Genomic DNA, 7,590 nt, shown 5'->3' with positions numbered 1-7,590 from the left:
CAACTTTACTATAAGGTGTAATATACTATAGAGAATATATATATAAATTTTTATAGAAAAATATTACGGTTCCGCTTAGTTATTTAAGAAAAACAGGTTAATTTTCGTTAATTTTCTTGCTAAGAAAAAGGTAGTCGGCTCGCTTATGTAGTCGGTTTGCTTATAAAGTACGTTATTTAAATCTTAACTAACTCTAGAACTAAATATAGTTTTAGTCTATAACTTTTATAAATAAGATACGTGTATTAATATTATAATAATAATAAGTCTTAACTAGAGTTTATTAAACTTATCTAAGCTTTTTCTTATAACTTTATATACTAGTAACTACGTACTACTCTATTAGATCTACCTAGAAATTAACTATATATTTATTTCTAAAATCTACCTTCTTTCTTCTATTTATATAAATAGTCTTTATTCTTTAGTAACTAGAGGCTATTCTTTATAGAACTTAAGAGTTTACTATTATTATTATCTATATATTTATTATTACTATTATTATTATCTATATATTTATTATTACTATTATTATTATTATTATTTAAGCTTTTATTATTAATATTATTACTACTTAACTAGTTATTATTTTATAAAGGTATAGTATCTATACTTATTATAACTAAGCTAGATAGAGCTAGCGCTTACTAATCTATCTAGTAGCTAGCTATATTAAAAGAATAATATATAAAATATATTAAAAACTATATATCTAGTATAAAAAGTATAATATAAATATTATAAAGCTTTATTAGATAGTCTATAGTATTTTCTAGAAGCTTAACTACTTAGCTAGTAGAGAATATTTCTATATTACTATAGCTATTAAGAAGAGCTATTAAGAATACTATATTAGCTAAAAGTAAGTAGATAGTAATATTAGATAAATACTATAGAGTCTATCTAGATAAGATACTCTTTATAGAAGATCTTAATCTTATTTCTCTAGTTATATATAGTAGAGTATAGATAGGTAAAAGTAAAGAACTCTTAGTATTAAATTATAAAGACTAAATACTATTATAATTATACTTACTTATAAGTCTATATAAATAACTAAGACTTATAATTAACTTTAGCTAATTATTATCTTAAAGGTAGTAGCTCTAATTACTATTCTTTTTACTACTCTTATTACTAATATTATAGCTATAGTCTATTATAGTTATATAGCTACTAAACTATACTTCTAAAGTAGGTTTTTAGACTAAAAGATAGCTTAAGAGAAGTTTACTATAGAATTAAAATAGCTTCTATTATATTATAAAGCGTATAGTATACTTATAGTACTACTTTAGTATTATATTTAGTATTTAATAGTACTATTTTTAGCTACTAGTATTAGTAAGTAGAGAATATTTCTACTTATATATTAGTAATATACTATACTTTCTATAATTATCTTTATTATAGTTATTACTACTCTTACTATTACTACTACTACTTATATTTTTAAGAGTAGAGAAGTTATCTTACTATTATTAGATAATATAGACGTATTTATAATAATATATACTTATTTTATTTATTTATATTCTTTTTTATTAGTAACTATAATAGATATATTATAGCTTTTAGAAGAGTATAGCTACTAGTCTCTAGTATTAGCTAGTTAAAAAAGCTATTAGACTATATATTTTTACTATTTCTATTAGTCTCTAGAGTTATATAATAATATTTCTAGCTATTATTAAATTTAATATTAGTTATTAATAATAGATTAGTAAAACGTATAGTTTTTATATTACTATTATAGCTTATATTAGTAGTAGACTTACTAGAGAGTTTATAATATAGAATACTATTAACTTAATCTCTTTATATACTTATACTATCTTTATATAAACTATAATTATTATAGTTATTATTACTATTAGAACGTAATTTAATCTTATTATTATTTATAACTATATTCTCTATATAGTAGTTAGAAATATTAGAAATAGTATCTATAAGCTACTATACTAATTAGAGTTATATACTTATCTTTTTAACTTCTACTATTTAGATTAGAGTATTAAATTAAACTTTATTTATTCTCTTAATTAGAACTTTTTAATAGTATTTACTTTACTTATATCTACTAGTTTCTCTTTAGTTATAAAGAGAGTAATTACTATTACTAATACTACTATTTCTACTACTCTTATTATTATCTTTCTTACTAGTTTTATTATTAATTCTATTATCTATAGAAGTATTAGTTATTATATAAGGTTAATATAGATAAAATTATTACTTTATTAGTAGTACTAAAGTTTATCTAAAATTATTAAATTAATAACTTTAGCTCTATAGAACGTAAGCGTAATAATATTATAAGCTATTCTCTTAACTAAAACCTAGAGGTTACTTTTATAAAAGAAGGTAAGAGGTATACTTTAAGCTAGAATTTTTAGTAATAAAAAAGTAGATATAATAATACTATAAATTATAAGTTATAGTAGTAATTTAATAAATAAAGTAATAACTATAAAAAGCTATAAAAAGAAAGCTTTTTCTAGTTATATATAAGTATCTCTTAGTATAATTCTAGTAATTTCTCTAGAATCTATAGAATTATAATTTTACTAATCTTTTTAGAATTTATAAGATTTTAATTCTACTTCTATAACTAGAATTACTTTATATAGTTACGTAGTCTTTATTATATAACTCTTTTCTACTCTATAGTTTTCTTCTCTAGTTTACTCTAGAGTACTATAAGATTATCTTAACTCTATAATTATAATATCTATTTCTTCTTTCTTAAGTATTATTCTAAAGCTTTCTATCTTTTATAAAGTAGTATATTATTTTTTTCTTAGTATCTATATATAAAAGTACTATTTTTATATTACTATAGTATTATATTCTTTTCTTTATTTCTTTTCTAATACTTTTCTTCTATACTAAGTTTTTAATAGTCTACTATCTCTATTATACTAAGCGTATTCTCTAATTAGATATAAATATATTAGATAATTCTTATAATATCTATTATACTTATAAACTATAGTATATTATAGATATTTTATCTAGTTAATATTTAGAGTATATTATAAAATATTATTTATATAGTAAGGTATTAGATTAGATAAAAATTAAGCGCCTAGATTATAAGATTACTATGCTAAAGACGTAGTATTTTTAAGCTAGAGCTTAGATAGTAGCTACTTATATTTATAAAGAGCGTCTATATAAGTAGCGTAACTTTCTATACTATTATTATAAAGTTTTACTTACTTAGAATCTAGTAAGCCTAGAGAAGTTAGAATAATTAAAGTAAAAGATATAGTAAGCCTTACTACTATAACTATTTATTTCTCTATCTAATCTCTTTTAGTTCTTTAACTAGAGTTATCTAGAGAATTCTACTTTCTAGTCTTCTAGTATTAGTAGTAGTACTACTAATAAAACTTCTTAAGTTTTTTAGAGTAGTTTATAAGATTTCTTAGTAGTTTCTAGGTATCTTCTTCTAGTAGATATTCTTTTTATCTAATCTAGTATTTCTACTAACCTTATATATATCTTTTATCTAGTATTCTTTTAATTTTAAAATCTTAGTCTAGTTTTACCTTAGTTTATTTATTAACTAGTATATTATTAGATACTAGCTTAAGTTTAAACTTATAGAATATAGAGTATATTTATATTATTAGTAGTAGCTTTAGTCTAAAGTTAATAGGTCTAAGTTACTTATTAATTTTAAAGAGCCTAATTTATAGATAGTTAAGTTTCTTACTAGATTATTTAGTACGTAAGTTTTTTTATAGAATAAAAATCTTATCTCTTTTCTTAAAGGTTAGTCTCTTAATCTATTTTTTATTTACTTATTAGGTTATTTTTTCTACTATTCTTTATAGCTTATTATAGATTCTTCTTATTTAGTATTTCTTTTCTATTACTTTTAGAAAGATTATAGCTATATATATTAGAAATCTATATATTCTAGCTTTATATCTATAATATATTTAATAGAAAGTTATTTCTATTATTTTTTATTTTACTATATTATATACTAGCTATACTATAAGTAGTAGTTTAACCTAGTTATTCTATTTCTAATTAATATAGTTTCTTAGATATTCTTCTAGAGTTTAGTTTATCTATTCTATCTAGCTATTAGTTTATAAATAGAAGCTAGTTAATATTTAGTTACTTATCTCTATTTAGCTAAGTAGCGTATTCTAGAACTTAGACGTAAATAGTTTATCTTTATCTATAGTAATTTATTCTAGTATTCTATACTAGCTAAATAGTTATTAGCTTATCTTATAAGCTAGTTCTTTAGCTTTAAGAGTTTTACTAGTTAGATAGAAGTATATATATTATTATAGTACTAATATAGGTTTAGGTTTAGGTACTACTTACGTAATAGTAGCTAGCGTCTTAGCGCCTATATAGATATTTTCTATAGTCTACTAAGTCTTCTACTTCTTATAGTATAATATATTATATTACTATATTATTTACTTTATAATAGTTTATACTATTCTATCTAAAATCTTACTATTTTATAATAGTTTTTCTTAGTATTATACTAAAGACCTAGAAAGAAACTAAGAACTACTTTACTATTATATATAGCTTAGCCTTTCTTACGTTTCTAGAAAACTATAAAGCTAGTTAGACTCTAGAACTATAGTAAGTAATTAGTAATAGTAGTAGTAGAGAAAGCTTCTTACTAACTATATATAATTCTAGCTACTAATATAGTAGATAATAGCTACTAGTATTAATACTAATCTAACTAAGCTTATTATATTACTAGACCTAGAATAAGACTTAGTACTATAAGCTAAGACTTTTATAGCTCTTCTTTCTATACTTAAGAATACTCTAATATATTAAATAAATTAGGTAGAGGCTAAAGGTACTAAGTAGTATACTAAGCTTAATTAGATAGAACTTAAAAATAACTAGAAGTAGCGCTAGATTAAAACTATTATAACTACTCTTACTAACTTTATAAATAATAATACTAATAGTAGTAGTAGATACTATATTTTAGAGAACCTAGAAAAGTTTAAGAGTAATAAGAAGAATATACTAAAGCACTAATAATAGTTTAAGATATAGTAGTCTAGTATCTACTATATTCTTAAAGTAGATAATTACGTCTTTAATAGTAGCTTTTATTAGCTATAGTATATTATAGAACGTCTAAAAGATAATACCTATAGTCTACTATAAATAAAGTTTAAGATAATTACTAATAACTTTAATAACCTAGTTTCTTAGCTATAGTAAGGTCTAGAGAATATTCTAGAGAGTATAAGCTAGATCTATATCTTAGTTAACCTATTATAGTAAGTAAAAATTAACTTTAAAAACTACTAGATAAAGAATAAACTCTAGCCTAACTTTAAAGCTAAGTATAACTATCTTATAACTATAGCTAGAAAGATAAATACGTAGATAGTTAATTTACTTAAGATTAAGGTTTTCTAGAAGCTCTCTAACGTAGTTATAGTAAGCTTAGATAAGCTAGAACTAAATAATATTAATAAGTAGTATAAGTAATACTAGAAAAGCTAGAAAAATCTATAGAAAAAAGTTTATATTAATAAACTATAAGCTTACTACTCTAGCGCTAAATCTACTCTATAAATCTAAAAGCTACTAACTTTCTATAGCGCTATACTCTCTAATATAATAGTAATAAACTCTAATACTATATAATTAAACGCCTACTACCTATTCTAGAATCTAACTTAGAATAACTATCTAATCTAAGAATAATATATATAGTAAGACCTCTATTTCTACTATAAGTAAATAGAATATAATAAGAATAACTATATAAAGAAGAAATAAAATAATACTAAGTATAGATAGCTTAAACTAACTAGAATAGAATAAAAAACTACTCTTTAAATTCTATTATATATACTCTAATTATAGTATTTACTCTAGCTCTTTTACCTCTATTTTCTATAAAGCTTCTTACTAGGTAATCTATTCTAAGTATAAGGCTTTATAAAAGAAGAGACTAATAGCTCTACTTTAAGCTTAACTACTCTAGTAGATATACTACTATCTATAGTTATACTCTTAATAAGCGCGTTAAACTCTAGCTTTCTAGAAAACTTTTAACCTCTAGCTAATATTATAACTAGAGGTTAATAGAGAATTTAAGGTTAGCCTAGAATAATAATATATATTAGATATACTATATTCTAGCTAAATAAGAGCTACTATAACTTAGATCTATAGATAGTAAATTATTACTTATTTAAATAATCTTATTTCTTATATACTATAACTCTAAAAAAGTTAATAAACTTATTAATAGTAGATACTTAGAATAAGTATTTATTAGTAAGAACCTTATTACTAAACTTTATCTAGAAATAAGACTAGTACTAGTACTATAAATACTTCTTCTAGTAGATAGTAAAATAGAGAACTAAGTTACTAGCTATACTATTTTACTAATAGTAACTAGTAACTACTATAAATACTACCTATTCTTTATTACTACTCTAGCCTAGAAAACTTCTATTATTCTTAGCTTACTATAGCTAAGATACTATAACTTAAGTATAGACTAAATAGAAATAATATTAATTTTTAACTTATAGTACTACTAATACTACTATTACTCTATAGACTTTTTCTTACTACTCTAAGTCTCTATAGTTCTAGACCTCTTATAAGTCTTCTATAATCTCTTTATACTAGATAAATCTAAATATTCTAACTATAAACTATCTATATATAAAGAAGTAGCTAAATATAATTAACTATAAGAGAGCTTACTAATTACTATTAAAGTAAGTCTAACTCTTAGCTATTTCTACTACTATACGTATAATACTAATATAAAAAAAAGTACTATATCTAAATACTATACTCTTATAATTCTAAACTAACTATAAGAAAAACTAGTCTCTATCTATTTTACTACTAGATTAAAGTAAAAGAGAAAACTACTATAGAAGCTACTACTTCTACTATTAAGTACTCTACTTTTATAGCTACTTTATACTACCTAGTAGTAGAATAAGTAGTCTAACCTAGAAGATATCTAACTAGTATCTACTATAACCTTTTTCTAATTCTACTAAAACTCTAGTATAAAAGCTATAAAAATTATCTAGAAAGAGCTTAATAATATAAAGATATAGAAACTCTCTAGAGAAGTATATAAGCTTTTTACTAAGAGTAAAACCTTACTATATATAAGAGATATTACTAATATAGATATTAATAAATTTATAAAAAAGAAACTAGATCTACTAAAGAAAAATCTTATTAAGATACTACTATTATAGTTAGTAGATCTATATAAAGAATTTCTACCTAGTAAAGTAAATAAATTACTACTATAGTAAGTCTAGAACTATAAAATTAAACTTATACTAGAAAAAAAGCTACTATACTAGAAGAATAGATCTTTCTTTCTACTAGAGCTATAAGTTATTAGAAAATAGCTTAATAATAATCTAGATAAAAGATTTATCTAAGAATTCTAGACGCGCTATATAGTACTATTATTACTTATAGTAAAACTAGAAGAAAAAATTTATATCTATTAAGACTACTAAGATCTTAATAATATTACTATTAAGAACTAATATCTACTACTTCTTATATATAAAACTC

The sequence above is a fragment of the Trematosphaeria pertusa genome, assembly GCF_010094035.1.
Source record: "Trematosphaeria pertusa strain CBS 122368 unplaced genomic scaffold BU26scaffold_24, whole genome shotgun sequence".
NCBI classification, from domain to species: Eukaryota; Fungi; Ascomycota; class Dothideomycetes; order Pleosporales; family Trematosphaeriaceae; genus Trematosphaeria; species Trematosphaeria pertusa.
The sequence above is the reverse complement of the archived record's forward strand: the minus strand, read 5'-3'. Positions refer to the sequence as shown.